The sequence below is a fragment of the Pan paniscus genome, chromosome 21, assembly GCF_029289425.2.
Source record: "Pan paniscus chromosome 21, NHGRI_mPanPan1-v2.0_pri, whole genome shotgun sequence".
NCBI classification, from domain to species: domain Eukaryota; kingdom Metazoa; phylum Chordata; class Mammalia; order Primates; family Hominidae; genus Pan; species Pan paniscus.
Window position 1 is genome coordinate 29,827,074 of NC_073270.2, and position 16,115 is coordinate 29,843,188.

A 16,115-nucleotide genomic window follows, 5' to 3' on the forward strand; every position below is an offset into this window, starting at 1 on the left:
TTTCAGGCGAATTGTTGTAAAGGAAATATCTTCCATTAAAAACTAGACAGAATCATTCTCAGAAACTACTTTGTGATGTGTGCGTTCAACTCACAGAGTTTAACCTTTCTTTTCATAGAGCAGTTTGGAAACACTCTCTTTGTTAAGTTTGGAAGAGGATATATGGAACACTTTGAGGCATTCGTTGGAAACGGGATTTCCCAGTATACTGCTAGACAGATGAATTCCCAGTAACTTCTTTGTGTTGTGTGTATTCACCACACAGACTTAAACTTTCCTTTACACAGAGCAGTTTGGAAACACTCTTTTTGTGGAATTTGCAACTGGAAATTTGAAGGGATTTGAGGAAAATTGCAGTCAAGGAAATATCTTCGTTTAAAACCTACACAGAATCATTCTCCGAAACTACTTTGTGATTTGTGCGTTCAACTCACAGAGTTTAACCTTTCTTTTCATAGAGCAGTTTGGAAACACTCTTTTTCTGGAATTTGCAAGTGGAGATTTCAAGCGATTTGAGGCCAATTTTAGAAATCGAAATATCTTTGTATAAAAACAAGTCAGAATCATTCTCAGAAACTACTTTGTGATGTGTGCGTTAAACTCACAGAGTTTCACCTTTCTTTTCATAGAGCAGTTTGGAAACACTCTGTTTGTTAAATCTGCAAGGGGATATTAAGACCTCTTTGAGGCCTTCGTTGGAAACGGGATTTCTTCATATAAAGCTGGACAGATGAATTCTCAGTAACTTCTTTGTGTTGTGTGTATTCAACTCACAGAGTTGAACCATTCTTTAGACAGAACAGATTTGAAACACTCTTTTTGTGGATTTTACAAGTGGAGATTTCAAGCCATTTGAGGCCATTTGGAGTAAAGGAAATATCTTCGTTTAAAAACTATACAGAAGCATTCTCAGAAACTACTTTGAGATGTGTCTTTAACTCACAGAGTTTAACTTTTCTTTTCATAGAGCAGTTTGGAAACACTCTGTTTGTTAAGTTTGCAGCAGGATATTTGGACCACTCTGAGGCCTTCGTTGGAAACGGGATTTCTCATTATACTGCTAGACAGATGAATTCCCAGTAACTTCTTTGTGTTGTGTGTATTCACCTCACAGAGTTAAACTTTCCTTTACACAGAGCAGTTTGGAAACACTCTTTTTGTGGAATTTACAAACTGGAAATTTCAAGCGATTTGAGGAAAATTGCAGTCAAGGAAATATCTTCGTTTGAAAACTAGACAGAATCATTCTCAGAAACTACTTTGTGATTTGTGCGTTCAACTCACAGAGTTTAACCTTTCTTTTCATAGAGCACTTTGGAAACACTCTGTTTGTTAAGTCTGCAAGGGGATATTTAGACCTCTTTGAGGCCTTCGTTGGAAACGGGATTTCTTCATATAAAGCTGGAGAGATGAATTCTCAGTAACTTCTTTGTGTTGTGTGTATTCAACTCACAGAGTTGAACCATTCTTTAGACAGAGCAGATTTGAAACACTCTTTTTGTGGATTTCACAAGTGGAGATTTCAAGCCATTTGAGGCCATTTGTAGTAAAGGAAATATCTTCGTTTAAACACTAGACAGAATCATTCACCGAAACTACTTTGTGATGTGTGCGTTTAACTCACAGAGTTTAACCTTTCTTTTCATAGAGCAGTTTGGAAACACAGAGCAGCTTGGAAACACTCTTTTTGTGGAATTTGCAACTGGAAATTTCAAGCGATTTGAGGAAAATTGCAGTCAAGGAAATATCTTCGTTTGAAAACTAGACAGAATCATTCTCAGAAACTACTTTGTGATTTGTGCGTTCAACTCACAGAGTTTAAACTTTCTTTTCATAGAGCACTTTGGAAACACTCTGTTTCTTAAGTCTGCAAGGGGATATTTAAACCTCTTTGAGGCCTTCGTTGGAAACGGGATTTCTCAATATACTGCTAGACCGATGAATTCCCAGTAACTTCTTTGTGTTGAGTTTATTCAATTCACTGAATTGAACCTTCCTTTAGACAGAGCAGTTTGGAAACACTCTTTTTGTGGAATTTGCAAGTGGAGATTTCAAGCGATTTGAGGCCAATTTTAGAAATCGAAATATCTTTGTATAAAAACTAGACAGAATCATTCTCAGAAACTACTTTGTGATGTGTGCGTTAAACTCACAGAGTTTCACCTTTCTTTTCATAGAGCAGTTTGGAAACACTCTGTTTCTTAAGTCTGCAAGGGGATATTTAGAGCTCTTTGAGGCCTTCGTTGGAAACGGGATTTCTTCATATACAGCTAGACAGATGAATTCTCAATAACTTCTTTGTGTTGTGTTTGCTCAACTCACAGAGTTGAACCTTTCTTTAGAGAGAGCAGATATGAAACACTCTTTTTGTAGATTTTACAAGTGGAGATTTCATACGATTTCAGGCGAATTGTAGTAAAGGAAATATCTTCGTTTTAAAACTAGACAGAATCATTCTCAGAAACTACTTTGTGATGTGTGCGTTCAACTCACAGAGTTTCACCTTTCGTTTCATAGAGCAGTTCGGAAACACTCTGTTTGTTAAGTTTGCAGCAGGATATTTGCACCACTCTGAGGCCTTCGTTGGAAACGGGATTTCTCAGTATACTGCTACACAGATGAATTCCCAATAACTTCTTTGTGTTGTGTGTATTCACCTCACAGAGTTAAAGTTTCCTTTACACAGAGCAGTTTGAAAACACTCTTTTTGTGGAATTTGCAACTGGAAATTTCAAGCGATTTGAGGAAAATTGCAGTCAAGGAAATATCTTCGTTTGAAAACTAGACAGAATCATTCTCAGAAACTACTTTGTGATTTGTGCGTTCCACTCACAGAGTTTAACCTTTCTTTTCATAGAGCAGTTTGGAAACACTCTTTTTGTGGAATTTGCAAGAGGAGATTTCAAGCGATTTGAGGCCAATTTTAGAAATCGAAATATCTTTGTATAAAAACAAGACAGAATCATTCTCAGAAACTACTTTGTGATTTGTGCGTTCAACTCACAGAGTTTAACCTTTCTTTTCATAGAGCACTTTGGAAACACTCTGTTTGTTAAGTCTGCTAGGGGATGTTTTGACCTCTTTGAGGCCTTCGTTGGAAACGGGATTTCTTCATATAAAGCTGGACAGATGAATTCTCAGTAACTTCTTTGTGTTGTGTTTATTCAACTCACAGAGTTGAACCATTCTTTAGACAGAGCAGATTTGAAACACTCTTTTTGTGGATTTCACAAGTGGAGATTTCAAGCCATTTGAGGCCATTTGTAATAAAGGAAATATCTTCGTTTAAAAACTAGACAGAAGCATTCACCGAAACTACTTTGTGATGTGTGCGTTTAACTCACAGAGTTTAACCTTTCTTTTCATAGAGCAGTTTGGAAACACTCTGTTTGTTAAGTTTGCAGCAGGATATTTGGACCACTTTGAGGCCTTCGTTGGAAACGGGATTTCTCAGTATACTGCTACACAGATGAATTCCCAATAACTTCTTTGTGTTGTGTGTATTCACCTCACAGAGTTAAACTTTCCTTTACACAGAGCAGTTTGGAAACACTCTTTTTGTGGAATTTGCAACTGGAAATTTCAAGCGATTTGAGGAAAATTGCAGTCAAGGAAATATCTTCGTTTGAAAACTAGACAGAATCATTCTCAGAAACTACTTTGTGATTTGTGCGTTCAACTCACAGAGTTTAAACTTTCTTTTCATAGAGCAGTTTGGAAACACTCTCTTTGTTAAGTCTGCAAGGGGATATTTAGACCTCTTTGAGGCCTTCGTTGGAAACGGGATTGCTTCATATAAAGCTGGACAGATGAATTCTCAGTAACTTCTTTGTGTTGTGTGTATTCAACTCACAGAGTTGAACCATTCTTTAGACAGAGCAGATTTGAAACACTCTTTTTGTGGATTTCACAAGTGGAGATTTCAAGCCATTTGAGGCCATTTGTAGTAAAGGAAATATCTTCGTTTAAAAACTAGACAGAATCATTCACCGAAACTACTTTGTGATGTGTGCGTTTAACTCACAGAGTTTAACCTTTCTTTTCATAGAGCAGTTTGGAAACACTCTGTTTGTTAAGTTTGCAGCAGGATATTTGGACCACTTTGAGGCCTTCGTTGGAAACGGGATTTCTCAATATACTGCTAGACCGATGAATTCCCAGTAACTTCTTTGTGTTGAGTTTATTCAACTCACTGAATTGAACCTTCCTTTAGACAGAGCAGTTTGGAAACACTCTTTTTGTGGAATTTGCAAGTGGAGATTTCAAGCGATTTGAGGCCAATTTTAGAAATCGAAATATCTTTGTATAAAAACTAGACAGAATCATTCTCAGAAACTACTTTGTGATGTGTGCGTTAAACTCACAGAGTTTCACCTTTCTTTTCATAGAGCAGTTTGGAAACACTCTGTTTCTTAAGTCTGCAAGGGGATATTTAGACCTCTTTGAGGCCTTCTTTTGAAACGGGATTTCTTCATATAAATCTGGACAGATGAATTCTCAATAACTTCTTTGTGTTGTGTGTATTCAACTCACAGAGTTGAACCATTCTTTAGACAGAGCAGATTTGAAACACACTTTTTGTGGATTTTACAAGTGGAGATTTCAAGCCATTTGAGGCCATTTGTAGTAAAGGAAATATCTTCGTTTAAAAACTATACTGAATCATTCACAGAAACTACTTTGTGATGTGTGCGTTTAACTCACACAGTTTAAGCTTTCTTTTCATAGAGCAGTTTGGAAACACTCTGTTTGTTAAGTTTGCAGCAGGATATTTGGACCACTTTGAGGCCTTCGTTGGAAACGGGATTTCTCAGTTATACTGCTAGACAGATGAATTCCCAGTAACTTCTTTGTGTTGTGTGTATTCAACTCACAGATTTAAACCTTCCTTTAGACAGAGCAGTTTGGAAACACTCTTTCTGTGGAATTTGCAACTGGAAATTTCAAGCGATTTGAGGAAAATTGTAGTCAAGGAAATATCTTCGTTTAAAAACTACACAGAATCATTCTCAGAGACTACTTTGTGATGTGTGCATTCAACTCACAGAGTTTAACGTTTCTTTTCATAGAGCAGTTTGGAAACGCTCTGTTTGTTAAGTCTGCAAGGTGATATTTAGACCTCTTTGAGGCCTTCGTTGGAAACGGGATTTCTTCATATAAAGCTAGACAGATGAATTCTCAGTAACTTCTTTGTGTTGTGTGTATTCAACACACAGAGTTGAACCATTCTTTAGACAGAGCAGATTTGAAACACTCTTTTTGTGGATTTTACAAGTGGAGATTTCAAGCCATTTGAGGCCGTTTGGAGTAAAGGAAATATCTTCGTTTTAAAACTAGACAGAATCATTCTCAGAAACTACTTTGTGATGTGTGCGTTCAACTCACAGAGTTTCACCTTTCGTTTCATAGAGCAGTTCGGAAACACTCTGTTTGTTAAGTTTGCAGCAGGATATTTGCACCACTCTGAGGCCTTCGTTGGAAACGGGATTTCTCAGTATACTGCTACACAGATGAATTCCCAATAACTTCTTTGTGTTGTGTGTATTCACCTCACAGAGTTAAACTTTCCTTTACACAGAGCAGTTTGGAAACACTCTTTTTGTGGAATTTGCAACTGGAAATTTCTAGCGATTTGAGGAAAATTGCAGTCAAGGAAATATCTTCGTTTGAAAACTAGACAGAATCATTCTCAGAAACTACTTTGTGATTTGTGCGTTCCACTCACAGAGTTTAACCTTTCTTTTCATAGAGCAGTTTGGAAACACTCTGTTTGTTAAGTCTGCTAGGGGATGTTTTGACCTCTTTGAGGCCTTCGTTGGAAACGGGATTTCTTCATATAAAGCTGGACAGCTGAATTCTCAGTAACTTCTTTGTGTTGTGTTTATTCAACTCACAGAGTTGAACCATTCTTTAGACAGAGCAGATTTGAAACACTCTTTTTGTGGATTTCACAAGTGGAGATTTCAAGCCATTTGAGGCCATTTGTAATAAAGGAAATATCTTCGTTTAAAAACTAGACAGAAGCATTCACCGAAACTACTTTGTGATGTGTGCGTTTAACTCACAGAGTTTAACCTTTCTTTTCATAGAGCAGTTTGGAAACACTCTGTTTGTTAAGTTTGCAGCAGGATATTTGGACCACTTTGAGGCCTTCGTTGGAAACGGGATTTCTCAATATACTGCTAGACCGATGAATTCCCAGTAACTTCTTTGTGTTGAGTTTATTCAACTCACTGAATTGAACCTTCCTTTAGACAGAGAAGTTTGGAAACACTCTTTTTGTGGAATTTGCAAGTGGAGATTTCAAGAGATTTGAGGCCAATTTTAGAAATCGAAATATCTTTGTATAAAAACTAGACAGAATCACTCTCAGAAACTACTTTGTGATGTGTGCGTTCAACTCACAGAGTTTCACCTTTCGTTTCATAGAGCAGTTTGGAAACACTCTGTTTGTTAAGTTTGCAGCAGGATATTTGCACCACTCTGAGGCCTTCGTTGGAAACGGGATTTCTCAGTATACTGCTACACAGATGAATTCCCAATAACTTCTTTGTGTTGTGTGTATTCACCTCACAGAGTTAAACTTTCCTTTACACAGAGCAGTTTGGAAACACTCTTTTTGTGGGATTTGCAACTGGAAATTTCAAGCGATTTGAGGAAAATTGCAGTCAAGGAAATATCTTCGTTTGAAAACTAGACAGAATCATTCTCAGAAACTACTTTGTGATTTGTGCGTTCAACTCACAGAGTTTAAACTTTCTTTTCATAGAGCAGTTTGGAAACACTCTGTTTGTTAAGTCTGCAAGGGGATATTTAGACCTCTTTGAGGCCTTCGTTGGAAACGGGATTTCTTCATATAAAGCTGGACAGATGAATTCTCAGTAACTTCTTTGTGTTGTGTGTATTCAACTCACAGAGTTGAACCATTCTTTAGACAGAGCAGATTTGAAACACTCTTTTTGTGGATTTCACAAGTGGAGATTTCAAGCCATTTGAGGCCATTTGTAGTAAAGGAAATATCTTCGTTTAAAAACTAGACAGAATCATTCACCGAAACTACTTTGTGATGTGTGCGTTTAACTCACAGAGTTTAACCTTTCTTTTCATAGAGCAGTTTGGAAACACTCTGTTTGTTAAGTTTGCAGCAGGATATTTGGACCACTTTGAGGCCTTCGTTGGAAACGGGATTTCTCAATATACTGCTAGACCGATGAATTCCCAGTAACTTCTTTGTGTTGAGTTTATTCAACTCACTGAATTGAACCTTCCTTTAGACAGAGCAGTTTGGAAACACTCTTTTTGTGGAATTTGCAAGTGGAGATTTCAAGCGATTTGAGGCCAATTTTAGAAATCGAAATATCTTTGTATAAAAACTAGACAGAATCATTCTCAGAAACTACTTTGTGATGTGTGCGTTAAACTCACAGAGTTTCACCTTTCTTTTCATAGAGCAGTTTGGAAACACTCTGTTTCTTAAGTCTGCAAGGGGATATTTAGAGCTCTTTGAGGCCTTCGTTGGAAACGGGATTTCTTCATATACAGCTAGACAGATGAATTCTCAATAACTTCTTTGTGTTGTGTTTGCTCAACTCACAGAGTTGAACCTTTCTTTAGAGAGAGCAGATATGAAACACTCTTTTTGTAGATTTTACAAGTGGAGATTTCATACGATTTCAGGCGAATTGTAGTAAAGGAAATATCTTCGTTTAAAAACTAGACAGAATCATTCTCAGAAACTACTTTGTGATGTGTGCGTTCAACTCACAGAGTTTCACCTTTCGTTTCATAGAGCAGTTCGGAAACACTCTGTTTGTTAAGTTTGCAGCAGGATATTTGCACCACTCTGAGGCCTTCGTTGGAAACGGGATTTCTCAGTATACTGCTACACAGATGAATTCCCAATAACTTCTTTGTGTTGTGTGTATTCACCTCACAGAGTTAAACTTTCCTTTACACAGAGCAGTTTGGAAACACTCTTTTTGTGGAATTTGCAACTGGAAATTTCAAGCGATTTGAGGAAAATTGCAGTCAAGGAAATATCTTCGTTTGAAAACTAGACAGAATCATTCTCAGAAACTACTTTGTGATTTGTGCGTTCCACTCACAGAGTTTAACCTTTCTTTTCATAGAGCAGTTTGGAAACACTCTTTTTGTGGAATTTGCAAGTGGAGATTTCAAGCGATTTGAGGCCAATTTTAGAAATCGAAATATCTGTGTATAAAAACAAGACAGTATCATTCTCAGAAACTACTTTGTGATGTGTGCGTTAAACTCACAGAGTTTCACCTTTCTTTTCATAGAGCAGTTTGGAAACACTCTGTTTGTTAAATCTGCAAGGGGATATTTAGACCTCTTTGAGGCCTTCGTTGGAAACGGGATTTCTTCATATAAAGCTGGACAGATGAATTCTCAGTAACTTCTTTGTGTTGTGTGTATTCAACTCACAGAGTTGAACCATTCTTTAGACAGAACAGATTTGAAACACTCTTTTTGTGGATTTTACAAGTGGAGATTTCAAGCCATTTGAGGCCATTTGGAGTAAAGGAAATATCTTCGTTTAAAAACTATACAGAAGCATTCTCAGAAACTACTTTGAGATGTGTGCGTTTAACTCACAGAGTTTTACCTTTCTTTTCATAGAGCAGTTTGGAAACACTCTGTTTGTTAAGTTTGCAGCAGGATATTTGGACCACTCTGAGGCCTTCGTTGGAAACGGTATTTCTCATTATACTGCTAGACAGATGAATTCCCAGTAACTTCTTTGTGTTGTGTGTATTCACCTCACAGAGTTAAACTTTCCTTTACACAGAGCAGTTTGGAAACGCTCTTTTTGTGGAATTCGCAAACTGGAAATTTCAAGCGATTTGAGGAAAATTGCTGTCAAGGAAATATCTTCGTTTGAAAACTAGACAGAATCATTCTCAGAAACTACTTTGTGATTTGTGCGTTCAACTCACAGAGTTTAACCTTTCTTTTCATAGAGCACTTTGGAAACACTCTGTTTGTTAAGTCTGCAACGGGATGTTTAGACCTCTTTGAGGCCTTCATTGGAAACGGGATTTCTTCATATAAAGCTGGACAGATGAATTCTCAGTAACTTCTTTGTGTTGTGTGTATTCAACTCACAGAGTTGAACCATTCTTTAGACAGAGCAGATTTGAAACACTCTTTTTGTGGATTTCACAAGTGGAGATTTCAAGCCATTTGAGGCCATGTGTAATAAAGGAAATATCTTCGTTTAAAAACTAGACAGAATCATTCTCAGAAACTACTTTGTGATGTGTGCGTTTAACTCACAGAGTTTAACCTTTCTTTTCATAGAGCAGTTTGGAAACACTCTGTTTGTTAAGTTTGCAGCAGGATATTTGGACCACTTTGAGGCCTTCGTTGGAAACGGGATTTCTCAATATACTGCTAGACCGATGAATTCCCAGTAACTTCTTTGTGTTGAGTTTATTCAACTCACTGAATTGAACCTTCCTTTAGACAGAGCAGTTTGGAAACACTCTTTTTGTGGAATTTGCAAGTGGAGATTTCAAGCGATTTGAGGCCAATTTTAGAAATCGAAATATCTTTGTATAAAAACTAGACAGAATCACTCTCAGAAACTACTTTGTGATGTGTGCGTTCAACTCACAGAGTTTCACCTTTCGTTTCATAGAGCAGTTTGGAAACACTCTGTTTGTTAAGTTTGCAGCAGGATATTTGCACCAGTCTGAGGCCTTCGTTGGAAACGGGATTTCTCAGTATACTGCTACACAGATGAATTCCCAATAACTTCTTTGTGTTATGTGTATTCACCTCACAGAGTTAAACTTTCCTTTACACAGAGCAGTTTGGAAACACTCTTTTTGTGGAATTTGCAACTGGAAATTTCAAGCGATTTGAGGAAAATTGCAGTCAAGGAAATATCTTCGTTTGAAAACTAGACAGAATCATTCTCAGAAACTACTTTGTGATTTGTGCGTTCAACTCACAGAGTTTAAACTTTCTTTTCATAGAGCAGTTTGGAAACACTCTGTTTGTTAAGTCTGCAAGGGGATATTTAGACCTCTTTGAGGCCTTCGTTGGAAACGGGATTTCTTCATATAAAGTTGGACAGATGTATTCTCAGTAACTTCTTTGTGTTGTGTGTATTCAACTCACAGAGTTGAACCATTATTTAGACAGAGCAGATTTGAAACACTCTTGTGGATTTTACAAGTGGATATTTAAAGCCATTTGAGGCCATTTGTAGTATTGGAAATATCTTCGTTAAAAAACTATACAGAATCATTCTCAGAAACTACTTTGTGATGTGTGCGTTTAACTCAGAGTTTACCCTTTCTTTTCATAGAGCAGTTTGGAAACACTCCGCTTGTTAAGTTTGCAGCAGGATATTTGGACCACTTTGAGGCCTTCGTTGGAAACGGGATTTCTCAGTATACTGCTAGACAGATGAATTCCCAGTAACTTCTTTGTGTTGTGTGTATTCACCTCACAGAGTTAAACTTTCCTTTACACAGAGCAGTTTGGAAACACTCTTTTTGTGGAATTTGCAACTGGAAATTTCAAGCGATTTGAGGAAAATTGCAGTCAAGGAAATATCTTCGTTTGAAAACTAGACCGAATCATTCTCAGAAACTACTTTGTGATTTGTGCGTTCAACTCACAGAGTTTAACCTTTCTTTTCATAGAGCAGTTTGGAAACGCTCTGTTTGTTAAGTCTGCAAGGGGATATTTAGACCTCTTTGCGGCCTTCGTTGGAAACGGGATTTCTTCATATAAAGCTGGACAGATGAATTCTCAGTAACTTCTTTGTGTTGTGTGTATTCAACTCACAGAGTTGAACCATTCTTTAGACAGAACAGATTTGAAACACTCTTTTTGTGGATTTTACAAGTGGAGATTTCAAGCCATTTGAGGCCATTTGTAGTAAAGGAAATATCTTCGTTTAAAAACTAGACAGAATCATTCTCAGAAACTACTTTGTGATGTGTGCGTTTAACTCACAGAGTTTAACCTTTCTTTTCATAGAGCAGTTTGGAAACACTCTGTTTGTTAAGTTTGCAGCAGGATATTTGGACCACTTTGAGGCCTTCGTTGGAAACGGGATTTCTCAGTATACTGCTAGACCGATGAATTCCCAGTAACTTCTTTGTGTTGAGTTTATTCAACTCACTGAATTGAAGCTTCCTTTAGACAGAACAGTTTGGAAACACTCTTTTTGTGGAATTTGCAAGTGGAGATTTCAAGCGATTTGAGGCCAATTTTAGAAATCGAAATATCTTTGTATAAAAACTAGACAGAATCATTCTCAGAAACTACTTTGTGATGTGTGCGTTCAACTCACAGAGTTTCACCTTTCTTTTCATAGAGCAGTTTGGAAACACTCTGTTTCTTAAGTCTGCAAGGGAATATTTAGAGCTCTTTGAGGCCTTCGTTGGAAACGGGATTTCTTCATATACAGCTAGACAGATGAATTCTCCATAACTTCTTTGTGTTGTGTTTGCGCAACTCACAGAGTTGAACCTTTCTTTGGAGAGAGCAGATATGAAACACACTTTTTGTAGATTTTACAAGTGGAGATTTCATACGATTTCAGGCGAATTGTAGTAAAGGAAATATCTTCGTTTAAAAACTAGACAGAATCATTCTCAGAAACTACTTTGTGATGTGTGCGTTCAACTCACAGAGTTTCACCTTTCTTTTCATAGAGCAGTTTGGAAACACTCTGTTTGTTAAGTTTGCAGCAGGATATTTGGACCACTCTGAGGCCTTCGTTGGAAACGGGATTTCTCAGTATACTGCTAGACAGATGAATTCCCAGTAACTTCTTTGTGTTGTGTGTATTCACCTCACAGAGTTAAACTTTCCTTTACACAGAGCAGTTTGGAAACACTCTTTTTGTGGAATTTGCAACTGGAAATTTCAAGCGATTTGTGGAAAATTGCAATCAAGGAAATATCTTCGTTTTAAAACTAGACAGAATCATTCTCAGAAACTACTTTGTGATTTGTGCGTTCAACTCACAGAGTTTAACCTTTCTTTTCATAGAGCAGTTTGGAATCACTCTGTTTGTTAAGTCTGCAAGGGGATATTTAGACCTCTTTGAGGCCTTCTTTGGAAACGGGATTTCTTCATATAAAGCTGGACAGATGAATTCTCAATAACTTCTTTGTGTTGTGTGTATTCAACTCACAGAGTTGAACCATTCTTTAGACAGAGCAGATTTGAAACACACTTTTTGTGGATTTTACAAGTGGAGATTACAAGCCATTTGAGGCCATTTGTAGTAAAGGAAATATCTTCGTTTAAAAACTATACTGAATCATTCACAGAAACTACTTTGTGATGTGTGCGTTTAACTCACAGAGTTTAAACTTTCTTTTCATAGAGCAGTTTGGAAACACTCTGTTTGTTAAGTTTGCAGCAGGATATTTGGACCACTTTGAGGCCTTCGTTGGAAACGGGATTTCTCAGTTATACTGCTAGACAGATGAATTCCCAGTAACTTCTTTGTGTTGTGTGTATTCATCTCACAGATTTAAACCTTCCTTTAGACAGAGCAGTTTGGAAACACTCTTTCTGTGGAATTTGCAACTGGAAATTTCAAGCGATTTGAGGAAAATTGTAGTCAAGGAAATATCTTCGTTTAAAAACTACACAGAATCATTCTGAGAGACTACTTTGTGATGTGTGCATTCAACTCACAGAGTTTAACGTTTCTTTTCATAGAGCAGTTTGGAAACGCTCTGTTTGTTAAGTCTGCAAGGTGATATTTAGACCTTTTTGAGGCCTTCGTTAGAAACGGGATTTCTTCATATAAAGCTAGACAGATGAATTCTCAGTAACTTCTTTGTGTTGTGTGTATTCACCACACAGAGTTAAACTTTCCTTTACACAGAGCAGTTTGGAAACACTCTTTTTGTGGAATTTGCAACTGGAAATTTGAAGGGATTTGAGGAAAATTGCAGTCAAGGAAATATCTTCGTTTAAAACCTACAGAGAATCATTCTCCGAAACTACTTTGTGATTTGTGCGTTCAACTCACAGAGTTTAACCTTTCTTTTCATAGAGCAGTTTGGAAACACTCTTTTTGTGGAATTTGCAAGTGGAGATTTCAAGCGATTTGAGGCCAATTTTAGAAATCGAAATATCTTTGTATAAAAACAAGACAGAATCATTCTCAGAAACTACTTTGTGATGTGTGCGTTCAACTCACAGAGTTTCACCTTTCTTTTCATAGAGCAGTTTGGAAACACTCTGTTTGTTAAATCTGCAAGGGGATATTTAGACCTCTTTGAGGCCTTCGTTGGAAACGGGATTTCTTCATATAAAGCTGGACAGATGAATTCTCAGTAACTTCTTTGTGTTGTGTGTATTCAACTCACAGAGTTGAACCATTCTTTAGACAGAACAGATTTGAAACACTCTTTTTGTGGATTTTACAAGTGGAGATTTCAAGCCATTTGAGGCCATTTGGAGTAAAGGAAATATCTTCGTTTAAAAACTATACAGAAGCATTCTCAGAAACTACTTTGAGATGTGTGCGTTTAACTCACAGAGTTTAACCCTTCTTTTCATAGAGCAGTTTGGAAACACTCTGTTTGTTAAGTTTGCAGCAGGATATTTGGACCACTCTGAGGCCTTCTTTGGAAACGGGATTTCTCATTATACGGCTAGACAGATGAATTCCCAGTACCTTCTTTGTGTTGTGTGTATTCACCTCACAGAGTTAAACTTTCCTTTACACAGAGCAGTTTGGAAACGCTCTTTTTGTGGAATTTGCAAACTGGAAATGTCAAGCGATTTGAGGAAAATTGCTGTCAGGGAAATATCTTCGTTTGAAAACTAGACAGAATCATTCTCAGAAACTACTTTGTGATTTGTGCGTTCAACTCACAGAGTTTAACCTTTCTTTTCATAGAGCACTTTGGAAACACTCTGTTTGTTAAGTCTGCAAGGGGATGTTTAGACCTCTTTGAGGCCTTCGTTGGAAACGGGATTTCTTCATATAAAGCTGGACAGATGAATTCTCAGTAACTTCTTTGTGTTGTGTGTATTCAACTCACAGAGTTGAACCATTCTTTAGACAGAGCAGAATTGAAACACTCTTTTTGTGGATTTCACAAGTGGAGATTTCAAGCCATTTGAGGCCATTTGTAATAAAGGAAATATCTTCGTTTAAAAACTAGACAGAATCATTCACCGAAACTACTTTGTGATGTGTGCGTTTAACTCACAGAGTTTAACCTTTCTTTTCATAGAGCAGTTTGGAAACACTCTGTTTGTTAAGTTTGCAGCAGGATATTTGGACCACTTTGAGGCCTTCGTTGGAAACGGGATTTCTCAATATACTGCTAGACCGATGAATTCCCAGTAACTTCTTTGTGTTGAGTTTATTCAACTCACTGAATTGAACCTTCCTTTAGACAGAGCAGTTTGGAAACACTCTTTTTGTGGAATTTGCAAGTGGAGATTTCAAGCGATTTGAGGCCAATTTTAGAAATCGAAATATCTTTGTATAAAAACTAGACAGAATCATTCTCAGAAACTACTTTGTGATGTGTGCGTTCAACTCACAGAGTTTCACCTTTCTTTTCATAGAGCAGTTTGGAAACACTCTGTTTCTTAAGTCTGCAAGGGGATATTTAGAGCTCTTTGAGGCCTTCGTTGGAAACGGGATTTCTTCATATACAGCTAGACAGATGAATTCTCAATAACTTCTTTGTGTTGTGTTTGCTCAACTCACAGAGTTGAACCTTTCTTTAGAGAGAGCAGATATGAAACACTCTTTTTGTAGATTTTACAAGTGGAGATTTCATACGATTTCAGGCGAATTGTAGTAAAGGAAATATCTTCGTTTTAAAACTAGACAGAATCATTCTCAGAAACTACTTTGTGATGTGTGCGTTCAACTCACAGAGTTTCACCTTTCGTTTCATAGAGCAGTTCGGAAACACTCTGTTTGTTAAGTTTGCAGCAGGATATTTGCACCACTCTGAGGCCTTCGTTGGAAACGGGATTTCTCAGTACACTGCTACACAGATGAATTCCCAATAACTTCTTTGTGTTGTGTGTATTCACCTCACAGAGTTAAACTTTCCTTTACACAGAGCAGTTTGGAAACACTCTTTTTGTGGAATTTGCAACTGGAAATTTCAAGCGATTTGAGGAAAATTGCAGTCAAGGAAATATCTTCGTTTGAAAACTAGACAGAATCATTCTCAGAAACTACTTTGTGATTTGTGCGTTCCACTCACAGAGTTTAACCTTTCTTTTCATAGAGCAGTTTGGAAACACTCTTTTTGTGGAATTTGCAAGTGGAGATTTCAAGCGATTTGAGGCCAATTTTAGAAATCGAAATATCTTTGTATAAAAACAAGACAGAATCATTCTCAGAAACTACTTTGTGATTTGTGCGTTCAACTCACAGAGTTTAAACTTTCTTTTCATAGAGCAGTTTGGAAACACTCTGTTTGTTAAGTCTGCAAGGGGATATTTAGACCTCTTTGAGGCCTTCGTTGGAAACGGGATTTCTTCATATAAAGCTGGACAGATGAATTCTCAGTAACTTCTTTGTGTTGTGTGTATTCAACTCACAGAGTTGAACCATTCTTTAGACAGAGCAGATTTGAAACACTCTTTTTGTGGATTTCACAAGTGGAGATTTCAAGCCATTTGAGGCCATTTGTAGTAAAGGAAATATCTTCGTTTAAAAACTAGACAGAATCATTCACCGAAACTACTTTGTGATGTGTGCGTTTAACTCACAGAGTTTAACCTTTCTTTTCATAGAGCAGTTTGGAAACACTCTGTTTGTTAAGTTTGCAGCAGGATATTTGGACCACTTTGAGGCCTTCGTTGGAAACGGGATTTCTCAATATACTGCTAGACCGATGAATTCCCAGTAACTTCTTTGTGTTGAGTTTATTCAACTCACTGAATTGAACCTTCCTTTAGACAGAGCAGTTTGGAAACACTCTTTTTGTGGAATTTGCAAGTGGAGATTTCAAGCGATTTGAGGCCAATTTTAGAAATCGAAATATCTTTGTATAAAAACTAGACAGAATCATTCTCAGAAACTACTTTGTGATGTGTGCGTTAAACTCACAGAGTTTCACCTTTCTTTT